Source organism: Ictidomys tridecemlineatus, chromosome 4 (genome assembly GCF_052094955.1).
Source record: "Ictidomys tridecemlineatus isolate mIctTri1 chromosome 4, mIctTri1.hap1, whole genome shotgun sequence".
In the NCBI taxonomy this organism is placed as follows: Eukaryota; Metazoa; Chordata; class Mammalia; order Rodentia; family Sciuridae; genus Ictidomys; species Ictidomys tridecemlineatus.
The window spans coordinates 85,674,390-85,687,822 of NC_135480.1; the positions used below are offsets into that span (position 1 = coordinate 85,674,390).

A 13,433-nucleotide genomic window follows, 5' to 3' on the forward strand; every position below is an offset into this window, starting at 1 on the left:
AGTGTTGACAGATTCAGATCTAGACTAGCTCAATATACCAGGAAACAGAACTTTTATAAAGTGCTAGAGCACATTAAGAAAAAGAAAACATAAAAACATAGACTTGTCAATATAAGAATAACAATTACTAAATGATTGAGACTTTATTCTAAAAGGCAAGCTCAAGAGGCTGAGGCAGGAGGATTGAAAGTTCAAAGCCAGCCTCAGCAAAAGCAAGGCACTAAGCAACTCAGTGAGCCCCTGTCTTTAAATAAAAATTCAAAACAGGGCTTGGGATGTGGCTCAGTGGTTGAGTGGCCCTGAGTTTAATCGCCAGTACCCTCCCCCCAAAAAACAAAAAGTTCATTTAGCCTTCCTTCTCCTTTCTCCTCTGCTCTTCCCCTTCCCCCTGCCTCCTTTAATCAAAAGACATTTACAAAATTTTAAGTCTCTGCAAATAATTAACTTTGATTTTATTCATTTTCTTTATGTTTGCTTTCCTAATTCATTAAGTGGTGCTCCTATCATTATACCCTGTTTTCTACTTTATTTGGGTTTAAAAGGTACTGTTCTTTTTCAAACATTATATGAACTTATTACTGATTTTGAGTTTTTATTCTTTTCTAATATAATTAAGAACATACATCTCCAAAACTCTCCATTCTGAGCATATTGTAGGGAATATAACATAATACAATTAAACACAATTTTTTTCAGATCAAAATTTTATACTTGAGTATTCACTTTCAGATCAAAAACCTTTATTCTTTCATTTAATTAAGATGCATTGAGATTACTGGGTTTATAGGTCAGCTCACAAAACACTCAAGTACATTAGCTGTAATAAAATTCTCCCAGAATTCTCTCTATTCAAAGTGCTTGTGTGTGTGTGTGTGTGTGTGTGTGTGTGTGTGTGTGTGTGTATGAGTGTGTGTTCCTGGCAATTAAGCCCAGGTCTTCTCATGCATTCTAGTAAGCAATTGCCACTGAGCTACATTCCCAAAGTGTTTTTCAAATATTTGAGCAAAGAAGGTGAAGAGGAGATGGAAACTAACATTTGTAAACATCCTATACTAAACTACAGGTATTAAGAACAAATTCATATTTATACCCATATTTATACAAGGTTATATTTATACCCAGTCTTCTTTAGTACTTTTTGTCTTTTTAGGTAACATCAGAAAAAAAATGCAAATTTATTCAGTAAGTAATATCTATTATTGTGTTTCTTCTGCATTTTAAACTTCTTCACCTTATATGCTCTAATCACTATTGAGTTGCTGCATAAATATTCAAAAGTTTAAACATTGTTTATTTATCTTGTTTGATTCATTAAATTGTGTCCTTTTCGATAACATTATTTCTGGGAACAAAACGACTAATATGCATGCAATCTAATAACATTGACTGCTGACATATCTCAGGGTATTGATTATGAATAGCCAATTTAATAACTATACCTAGTGTTAGATTAGGAATCTGGAGATGGGCTAAATTGAGGCAGGTTGGAACTTTACCAACCAAAACAAATTCATCTTCCATGGGAAATGTGCTCCCCATGTATAGGATTTGGAAACTCTCAGTAAAAGGACATGCTGATCATGTTGAATAAGGAAAGAGAAATGTAAAGGGTAATTTAAGAATTCATAGGAAGACGGTTATAGTATTTTAAAATGCATCTGAAGCTGAGAAATCAGTAGAGAAAGTACACTAGCAGTGATATGTCTGCCTTCTAACCCTCCGTTTGGAAGCATAGAAAATCAGCTTTCCTCGATTCCCCTTAAAGTACCCATGAAACCCTGAGGAGAGAGACAATCCTCACTGCAATCACAGTGAGTGGTATGAAACAAAATTATTACAGTGTTTTCTGGTTTTTCTTTCCTTTCATCTTTGTGCAATGACCCAGCCTCAAAATCCCATTTTCTAGGTGCAAGCAAGCAATGAAATAGCCTCTGGCCTCCTCCTCCTTCATCTTTTCTTCAATGAAACAAACTACACCCAGGCTCATGAAGCTCTGTCTCTCAGCTCAGGCCTGGGTTGGGGTTTTTTTTTGTGTGTTTTCTGGAGAATATCAGTGGAGTTTTACCATAACAACCAATAATCTGGCATCTACTGCACAGCATGGACCAGTACAGGAAAAATAGTGTAGAAATGCAAGTCTCCCCATTCAAATAAACCTTTGATTCCCTTTTAGAACACATATCCACTTAAAATTCATTTGGGTAAAATCTAAGGGTTATTAGAAGAAAAATCTTTGAAGCAAAGAAACAAATGGTAAGACTAAGTATTAATTCCTTTCCCTATAAAAGTTTGTCTTGTTTAAATCAAAGAAAAATTTTAAATATACAGTTCTAGATCTCCATGAGATAAACAAGAATAGTTCTTCTATATTTAAAGAGCAGTTCGGAATATGAAGAAAATGTAATAAAATCAAAACCAAAGTCACTAAAATAAAATATTCATTGGAAGCTGCAAGATGCAAACTTCTTACTGCTAAATATTTAAACCAGTGCTTCAGAGTACAAATGTGAGAAATTATCCCAAAATGCAAAATCAATGAATAAGGAAAATATATTTTAAAAAGAGATAGAAGATGACAGATATGAAGGACAAAAGAATTTTCGTCTATAAACAATAGGTATCTGCAGAAGAGACAGAATATATGGAGCAAAGCACTAAAAAACAATTAAAGTAAATAAAAATCTCAAAATAATGCAACCCCAAAATGCCTATGTTATGAACACAGAGACATTCCACAGCATTTCAGCAAATACAAAAATCTTAAATGTCCCGCATTTATCATCTCCATAATCCTCCAAAGTGTTAATTTCTGTAAATATTTCTTGACCCCATACACCTCTCCAGGTCCACCACTGTAACCCAACTCCAGGCTGTCCTCATTTCTAGCCTGTACTCCAGCATTGTCTCCTATATGCATTCTGGCCCCTTCCCAATCTGTTCTTCATGACATCATTATTTACTCACTAAGGCAGATTGTTAAGTGCTTCTATGTATCCATCACAAAGCAAATGATTAAACAGATAAATGATAATAATTATGTATAGTGATAATTATAAGTAATAATATTAATAAAAGAGACAGACAAAGGGAGGGGTGGTTTTCGGTTGAACTGAAACCTCCAGGAAGAGAGGAGGCAGCTGAGAGGGGAGCTTTCTGGGCCAGTATGAAAGGCTCCCAGGCTCTAAACCCAGCAGGAGGTTGAGTACTTAGCCCTCTGTTCCTGGAAGGTGGTGGACAAAGTGAGATGAGATTTAAGATGAGGTGGAAACAGGATATAGAGGTTATAATAGGCAGAACCTTGCAAGCCACGGGGAGGACTGGGAGGATGTTGGAGTTTATTCTCAGTACCCTAGGAAGTCTAGCCTAATAGTGAAGGAATGACCTGGTTTGAGTATTTTAAAACATACAAAAGTTTTATTGCTGCATGTATCTTTTCAAAACACAAATCTGATCACATGTGCTCTCCCACTTTTATCCCTGCTTAAAAGCCTTCAGTGTGTTACACTTGCTGTTAGGACATATTTGTTATTAATCCTAACACCTTCACATAGCCAAGTACAAGACCTAGCTGCACTCTTCATCTCTAGCATCAGGTGTTGCCACACTAACTCCCACCCTTTATCAGCCTAACTGGACATTTATCAGGCCTTTGTGGGCCCTGAGCTCCTCTCTCCACACTGCACACACCTTTCCTGCCCCTTCCCTCCCTGGTTGACTGCTTAGCTCCTACTCAACCGTCTCTACACTAGCAGACTCCCTTGGCCATCCCCGCCCTACTGGGTCCAGTCCTCCATGGCAGATCTCTGACAGTATTCAGCTTTCCACAAAGTCTGTCAAAACCACACTTACACATTTGTTTATATAGTTTTTGTTCTGTGGCTAGTGCCCTAAAGGAGATTGTAAGCTCTAAGGAACATGGGGACCACATCTACTTTGACTCATCGTTTGCCTGCAGGCAACTGAGGACTAAGTGTTTGGCAAGTAATACATATTTGAAAAATAATTTTGAACCAGCAGCTGAATTTGTAACTTCCAAAAACTCAGGTCCGGGTGAAATTTTACACTTCAATATACATTTTGATTATTTAAAAATCTATAAACTCTGATTTTAAAAAAAGTTACTTTCATAGGTGTAAAAATCAAAATGATTCTACAGTGTTTAATAGCAGAAAATTAGAATTATCACACAGAGAGTGAAACATATTCTCTACACAGTTAAAATAATTATTATCCTGAAAAAAACCAACTTTGGAAAAAAATATCCACTGAGAAGAGCCGTTATATAGATTTAAGTTCAAATCTATACTCTTAAAGGTATTGGATGACAAAAATTCATATTTATTGTCCAGCACTAATAAAATTATATACCAATTTTAAATAAAAATAATTTGGAAGTAACAAAAATCAGAAAATCAGATTTAAAAACACATTTAAAAATCAAAAAATCAGATTTAAAAACAAAGGATAAAAAAGAAAACATACTTACAAATACAAATCAGAGATATTAAAATATCAGAAAAAAAGAACAGCTCAGTAGTTGAGTAAAACTAGGAAAGCTGTTTTAAAAAATGATTCATAAAACAAAAGGTAAGTACTGATTTACCTGTTTTACAAACTAAGGATATAGAGATTCACTGGTGAAGTAAATGTCCAGTTATTATTACAAATATCAAAAGTAAGATTTGAATATGGACCTTCTGGCTTCAAATCCTTGATCTTCCTAGAGCTTACAACAGAATGATGAATTTCTTGCATTTATTCATTTTTGTTGGAAATGAAAGTTTGTACAAACTATTTGAGTCTTTGCTGTGGACCAACATTGCTATGATGTCTTAATATTTCCATCTCATCTTAAAAAAAGATCTTGTAAATATAGATCTTTTCAAAGATTATAAACTTATTTTTCAGGTAAACTATTATTTACTTTCATTGTGATTTTCAATAATTTCTACTTAGTCAAAGAACCCCTCTACCTAAAAATAATACCTGTTTATATTTTTTATGGATTACCAGGAAAGTTATAAGACCTAATTGTCACCTTGAATAAAATTAATAACTCCATAGTCAGTGTTCCTATTCTGTCATCTTTGTCACACATGAATTTGTAAAGAACATATTTTCCGCTTACATAAATGAGATTACTGACAACTGGAAGATGCACTTTTTTTACTTCTAAGATTTGAAAGAAGCTTTTTTTCCCCCTTCTTTTTCTAAGAAAAGATTTGAGAAAAGCTACAATGATACCTTTTCTTTTTTTCATTTCTGGGGAAGATATTAGGCCATCCGAAAAAACAAATCATGTAAAACTTTCTATGCTCTCTTTAATATGGTGTCATAGATTTGATTTGTAAGAGATGCATAATTGATATCAATACAGGAAGAGAATGTGGTTTTAATGAAATGAAAAAATTAGGTGAAATTCATTTTTATATTCTTTGATTCCAATACTTGCCTCAAATTCACCTTAGACTTCTAAGGTGAATTCCTGGGCAGAATCTCCTACCTTATCAAGAACTGAGGTCAAGGACTAGGAATATAGTTCAGTTGGTAGAGCACTTGCCTAGCACGCATAAGGTCCTGGGTTAGATCCTCAGCACCCAAAAAACAAACAAAAAACCTGAGGTCAACAACAGAAGCTAGTCCACTAGATCTTCTTTCACAATATTCTCAAACTTCATAATTTTAATCTCTGAGCTAGTAGTAGTTTAGATGACAACGTAAGGGGAAGAAAAAAATTGCAATAACCAGAGAATGTGTTTTCATCAAGTGGCAAAAATGGGAGCTAAGACAAGACATTTCTAATCTAGTAATTTTATTTTAGAGATTTTAGCATTGTCTTTTATACCAAAAAAAATCAAATTATAGTCATTACTCAGGCTAAATGAAGTTAACGTCTTTGTTATAAATATATTTATCAGATATATTTGTTAACTTTTTATTTAGACATATGTTAAAATATTTTAATCTAAAAAGGATTAGGTAGCTCTTCAATATTCCTACCAAGTATTTTCTTTTAGATAAAACAAAAAGAAGTCAGCTTATATTTCAGTCATACTCTTTGAAATTCTCATCATACTGTTATTTTTGTAGGATAAATCTTGAAGTCTTGCTGTTCATTCTGTAAAATGTTTAATAAATTTGGATGATAACGTCTTAATGGTCAGCACAGGTTCATGGTACATAGTTGCCCATATGTCAATTCTAACAAGTAGTAATACTTCAAAAATAATTGTTTGTGTAGTAAACTCAGAAGACAAGGATACCGACTTAACCTTTTCATAAAAATGGGATATAAAATACGTAAAATATGTGTTCTTTGGTGATTATTGTTCTACAGGATTTTAAAGAGTTAAAAATGTTCAAATTAATTTATTTTTATAGTGTAAAGTCTCCATAAAATATACTCTTAAAATTCTCACTACAAACAGAAAAAGAAAAAAAACAGTGTGGAACTTTTGCATGAAAATTTTTCATAACTTTGTAACCCATGTAATCCTTTGTGGGTCCTATTTTAGGAAATTAAGCTACTATGGGGAAAATGAAGTACATGAAGATATCCATAGCAATATTTTAATTAACCAAGCAAAAATTGAAAGCTACCCAAATGTTCTATAATAGGACAATGGTTATATAATATATGTTACATAGACATATTATAGAATATTATTCTAAAAATTGGAAAATATTTATGTGTAACCATAATGTTAGAGAATGAAATATGACATTAAATCAGTTATAGTAGGATCGTAAATACATCAAACATAATAATAAAGAAATGGATACTACAAAAAAAGGAAAACAATTATGCTAGGGTAATAAAACAGGCTGTGTATGCTTCCAATTTTAAATATTTATATCTTTTAATGGTTTTAACTGCATTCATTGCAAGTGATTTCACAGAGTACAAATTTCATGAGTAGATAAAATATCTGAGGAAAGAAATGAAATGAAAGTTTCAACTTTGGTTACATGATTTTTAATACTCTTAACTGCAATTTCAGCTTAAGAATCAGTAAAGATGCACTATGTTAAACTCCATATTTTGATTCTCTCCCACATGGTAGAAAGGTGTGAATAAACAACTATTTCATTCTGTATTTTTTTAATATTATATGTAATAAAAAAGGAAATAATAAACGAATTCTGGTACTTCTGGTGTCATTTGGTGCACATATAATTATCTTCCAATGAGTTACTTAAGAAACATTTTGTATTTTTCATGGGAAGGTTAATTTTGTGATGGTTAATCGGAACATTAAACATTCAATATTTAGAAGTCCAGAATTTGGGGGTCAGGGTACTGGAAATTGAACCCAGGGGCTCTTAATCACTAAAGCCCACCTCATCACTTTTTGTATTTTATTCAGAGATAGGCTCTTGCTGAGCTGCTTAGAGCCTCACTAAGTTGCTGAGGCTGGCTTTGAACTCCTTGCCCGAGCCTCCCAAATTGCTGGGATTACATGAGTGCACCACCACACCTGACTTAGAAGTCCAGAATTTTTACTGAAGTCTATATTTGTGTCAAAATCGGTAGTTTCTTTACCTGTGCTCAGCTCCCTCAGAATATATATTTAATTGTATTTAAAATAACTGGTTAAAGAAAATTGAAACAGAACATGAAATCAGATATATCACTGGAAAGGAAAAATACACATTTGCTCATCAATGATTTCTAAGCCAATTTTGCAGTTTGAAAATAACTGACTTTTTTTCTTTTTTTTTTTTTTTTAGTTAAAAATATTCTCAGAGACCAAGTAAGATAAGCTAGGTTTTGGAACTGGAAATAATGGGCCAACAACACATAAAAGACAATATTAGCAGCTTTAAGCTTTAAAAAGTTGTTCTCTCTTACATTGCTGGTGGGACTGCAAATTGGTGCAACCACTCTGGAAAGCAATATGGAAATTCATTAGAAAGAATGAAATCACTATTTGGTTCAATTAACCCACTCCTCAGTTTATACCCAAAGGACTTAGAATCAGTATACTACAGAGACTCAGCAACATGGATGTTTATAGCACCACAACTCACAATAGCCAAACTGTGGAACCAGCCTAGGTGCCCTTCAACAGATGAACAGATAAAGAAAATGTGGTATATATACAGAGTGGAATATTCCTTAGCCATAAAGAATGAAATTATGGCATTTGCTTGTAAATGGATGTACTAGAGACTATCGTGTTAAGTGATATGAGCCAATCCCAGAAAACCAAAGACCAAATGTTCTTTCTGATACGTAGATACTGTCTAAGGCCATGGTACCCCGAACTCCAGCTATCTTGTCTGATATTGCAGATGCTAACACAATGAGCAAGGGAGGGAGGAAGGAATAGAAGTTCACTGAATTAGACAAAGAGGAACCTGGGAAAGGAGGGGGATGCGATTAGGCAATATAGTAGAATGAATTGGACATAACCTTCCTATGTTCATATATGAATACATGACCTGAGTAACTCCACATAATGTACAACCACAAGAATGGAAAGTTATACTCATATGTCAAAATATACTCTACTGTCATGAACAAAAAAAAAATCAAGTTTTTCCATATTTTTATTGGTGCATTATAGTTGTACATAATGGTGATATTTGTTATATATTCATAAATACACACAATATGGCAATACAGTTTAGCCAATATGATTCTCCAGTATTTCTCATTTTCCCTCCCCTGATCCCTTTCCTCTACTCAACTGACGCTCTTCAATTTTCATGAGATTCCCCCACCACACTCTTTTCTTTTTCCTCTCTAGCTTCAATATGACAGAAAACATGCCTGACTTTTGAGATTGGCCAATTTCACTTAACATAATGTTCTTGAGTTCCATATATTTTCCAGCAAATAACAATTTTATTCTTTATATGGAATAAAACTCCATTCTGTATATATGCATTTTATTTACCATTCATCCATTAATGGACACCTGGTCTGGTTTCATAATTTGGCCATTATGAATTGTACTGCTATAAATATTGATGTGGCTGCATGCCTTATAGTATGTTGATTTTAGATCTTTTGGAAATCTACTAAGGGGTGGCATAGCTGGGTCATATGGTTGTTCCATGCCTAGTTTTTTGAGGAACTTCAATACTGATTTCTATTGTAGTTGCTAATTAACAACCCCACAAACAGTGTCAGACTGTTCTTTTTTATTCACATACTTTCCAGCATTTATTATTTGTATTCTTCATGGCTGCTATTCTGACTGGAGTGAGATCAGTCAGTGTAGATTTGATTACCATTTCCCTAATTGCTCATGATGTTGAAGATTTTTTTCATATATTTGTTGGCTACAACTCTTCTTTTGAGAAGTATTTTTTAGTTTATTTGCCCATTTGTTAATTGGGTTATTTGGTTTTATGGTGTTAAGTTTGAGTTCTTTATATTTTGGATTTAATATAATATAATCCTCTATCAGAAGAATGGCTAGCAAAGATTTCTCTCTCATTATGTAGGTTCTTTCTTCACAATCTCAATTATTTCCTTTGCTATATAGAAGCTTTTTAATTTTATGCCATCCCATGTATTATTTCATGAGCTTTAGGGATCCTATTAAGAAAGTCACTGCCTGTGCATATATGCTGGAGTGTTGACTATCTATTCTTCTAGGAGTTGCATAGTTTCTATTTTGAAAATCCTTGATTCATTTCTAGTCAATTTTTGTGCAGAGTGAGTGACAAGAATCTAGTCTCATTTTGTACATATAACAAGTTTTCTCATTTGTAAAAAGAAATTTTCAAACTTCAGTCACTGAACTATGTTCATTCAATTCAGTGGGAAGATGGGGCTAAGAAATAGAATTTGATCATTTTATTAGTCTTTGTTATATATAAATCAAAGATCCATAGGTATATTAGGGAGGGTTTAATTGTGAAGAACTGATTTATTTTAACTAGCTTTTAGCATGAGTGTTTTATGACAGGCATAATTGACTTACAAAATTACTGAGAGTGTGAAGTCAACAGAATTCATGGTAGTCTTTCAAGAATAACCCTCAAAGCCAAGCAATAGAACTAAGCCCTTAGAGGTGAGACTGAAGTCTTCTAAAATCAAGAAACCACCAGCTCCAGAAGCATATGCCACTGTCTTGGTTAGGAGGCCACCATGATCAAGATGGCGCCACACTGAGGAAACCATCCTCATCCCAAGGGATTTTATTCTTGCCACTTCCAGCATCCCACTATGTCTACTATGATTTACACCAGCAAAATGGCTGCCCTGTGAGCTGCCTCTTGACTCTCATAAGGTCAATAGGTAAGCAATGAGACATGCATTAATGCTACTGCAAGGAAGCCCAAATGCCTCCATTATTGGGCTTCCCCCCCGCCCCTGCAAAAAAAAAAAAAAAAAAAAAAGGCAAAGGTTCACCTTCATCTCACTTCTAACTTTCAAATTTCATGCACCTGCATCTGACTGACTGAATCTAAACACATCCAGACTCTAATTGCAAGGTAGCCATAGAAATATGAATTTTAGTATTCCATCTTCATCAGGATAATACACACACTAGAATTAGGGTGAAATGGATGTTGAACAGTTGAACTGTACTATACATTATCCATTCAGTCACTTAATATCCATATGCACTATTTTCCCTATTCATCAGCTCCCCAAAACTATCAACTTGTATCAATGATATTGCATAAAAACATAATGCAATTATAACTTTCACAGATTAAAATGCAATCTGCCCTCTCCCATAACAGGAAGCCCAAAGAAAGTTCCATCTGTCAATCCGTCCAATCTCTGGGTGAAAGTTTGTTCCTCCTCTAATAAACTGTAGTAGAAAGTCGCTTAGCGATAACACGCTCTGTGTAAAACATGAGAATAAGGTCTTTTCATACTTATAAATATATATGAAATAATATAAGAAAAATATGACCAACAGATAACAGTCTTCATTTCATAAAGCTTCAGATGAAATTTGTAACTTCTTTGTTCTCTCCTCATTTCTCTTTCACTTTGCCTTAGGACAGCACCTAGATTGGTTGGGTACTTTGAAATATTGTGATAAAATGACATTCTTCACAGAACTAGAAAAAAATCCTAAAATTCATAAAAAAGAATAAAATACTGAGAATATCCAAAGCAATTCTAAGCAAAAAGAGCAATGCTGGAGGTATCCAAATACCTGATTTTCAATTAAATTGCAACATTATAATAATAAAAAATAGTATAGTAGTGGCATAAAAATACATACAGAGACCAGAATAGAAAATAGACAAAACCACACAAGTACGGTCATCTGAACTTTGACAAAGATGCTAGAAATGTACATTGAAGTTAGTCTCTTTACAAAAAAGATGGAGCTGGAAAAACTTGTTGCCCTTATGTAGACTAACACAGTTAGATTCCCATCTCTCAACATGAACAAAGTCAGATCAAGATGTACCTAAGACCAGGTATGAGACGAGAAACACCTCAACTTATAGAAGAAAATACAGGGTCAATAATCCAACAAATAAGTGCCTGAAACTTATTTAGGAGTTCAATAGAACTCTTAAAGTTCAGGTAATAGAAGCAAGAGTTAATAAGAGATGGCAGCAAATTAAAAAGCTTCTGCACAGCAAATGAAATAATTAAAAACATGAAGAGAGAACCTACAGAATGGGAAAAATCTGTGCCAACTACTCTTCTGATAAGATTAATATCTAGAAACATATATAAAGAACTCAAAAAACTTAACACTAAAAAAAAAAAAAAACCCAAGTAACCCAATCAATAAATGGACAAATGAACTGAACAGGCACTTCTCAAAAGAAGAAATACAAAGGAACAAGTATATGAAAAAATGTTCATCATCATTAGTAATCAGGGAAATGCAAATCAAAACTACACTGAGATTTTATCTCACTCAAATCAGATAACAAGCTTCAAGAATACAAGTACTAATTGCTGGCAAGCATGTCATGAGGATCACTGCTACTCATTTATCAAAAAGAATTAAAGACCAGCATAGTACAGTGGCACATTCACACCCATGTTTGTAGCAGCACACTTCACAAAAGAAAAACTGTGGAACCAGCCTAGGTGTCCATCAGTCAATAAATGGATAAGAAGATACACACACACACACACACACACACACACACACACACACACACACACACTGGAGTTTTATTCAGCCACAAAGAAGAATGTAACTATGTCATTTGCAGGAACATATATGAAAATTTAGAGCATCACATTAAGTAACATAAGATAGAATCAAAGTCAAGGATGAGTATGTTTTCTTTCAAAATGTGAAGGTTGGAGAGAATAAAAGGAAAAAAAGTGAAGGTGGGGAAATCTCATACAATTAGAAGAGAGATCAGTTAAGTAGAGACAGGAGACCAGAGGAAGGGAGTAGGAAAGGGCAAAGGGAGGGACTAGGGAATGAAAGTGACCAAATTATGTGCGTATATCAGTATGTCACAATGGATCCATTATGTGTAATCATTATACACCAATAAAATTTTAAAAAGTCATAGCAATCCAAATGTTCATTCTTTTAAAATTTATTTTATGTATTTCTATTGTGCATTATAATTATACAAAATAAAAATATGTTTAAATTCTCATACATGCACATAATATAACAATAAATTTGGTCAATTGCATTCAAGGTGCCCCCTTTAGTCCTCTCTTCCCAGTGTTCATTCTTGAGATCAAAGCCCATAGTGACTTCCTATGGTCACAAATGGAAGTGGCAATCCTACACATGCTTCAGTGCATCTTCCAATTCAAATTCCTCACTATTCACATTGTATACCAGAAACCGTAGCTGAAAACAAATCTGGAAAATGTTTGGCTTTCTAGACATCACAGTAGACAAGGCCCTTGAAGGCAGATGAAATGGGTACAGTGCAGGGTGTTAGGAGGATTAATCTTCCATGAATTGAGGCAGGGAGAAATTCTAGTGTTTGAGCAGAGTTAAGCCTTAGCTTCACAGGGAAACAAAGATATGAGACTATCCACCATGAACTCAAAACAGGGAAAGATGATCCCAATGCACAATCCACGCTTCAATATAAAGCTGTTTCATTCTGTCATTCTTCCATAGCCCAATAATACTATTTATCTACACTTGATTTACTCCAAGATATTGTGGGTATTCTTTCATCTTCTCTGCACTGAACTAATACAGCTTGTGAGATTCACCTTTATGTAAAGCCCAAAAGGAAATATTGTTCATACCTATTTTCTCACCTAATTCATGCAAGGTTTCCTGGTTTTGAAACACAGTAAATTGTTCTGATAGCCTGTGAAAGGAAAAGCACTTCTGCAATTTCTTTGAATGAGTCTTCAGTAATATCACAGTGCATTTCTATCTCTTTCACACCACTGGGCCAGGGCTGTGAGGTCTCATCCTTTGTTGCTTTGCCGAATGCAGCTTTGGTAGTGGCGATTCAAACATACAAATCAGGCCAGGGATGCAATTTTGGTCTCATTA

At 34.1% G+C, this 13,433-nt stretch overlaps 1 protein-coding gene and 1 long non-coding RNA gene across 4 annotated transcripts in view; one reads left to right on the plus strand and one right to left on the minus strand.

Annotated features, from left to right (window-relative positions):
- The window catches only part of Cntn5 (contactin 5), a 1,189,809-nt gene that overhangs the window by 1,161,832 nt on the left and 14,544 nt on the right, over window positions 1–13,433 (plus strand). The gene's annotated exons all lie outside the window — the stretch shown is intronic.
- Window positions 1–13,433, minus strand: part of LOC144377170 (uncharacterized) — a 227,194-nt gene that overhangs the window by 162,341 nt on the left and 51,420 nt on the right. The window lies entirely within an intron of this gene.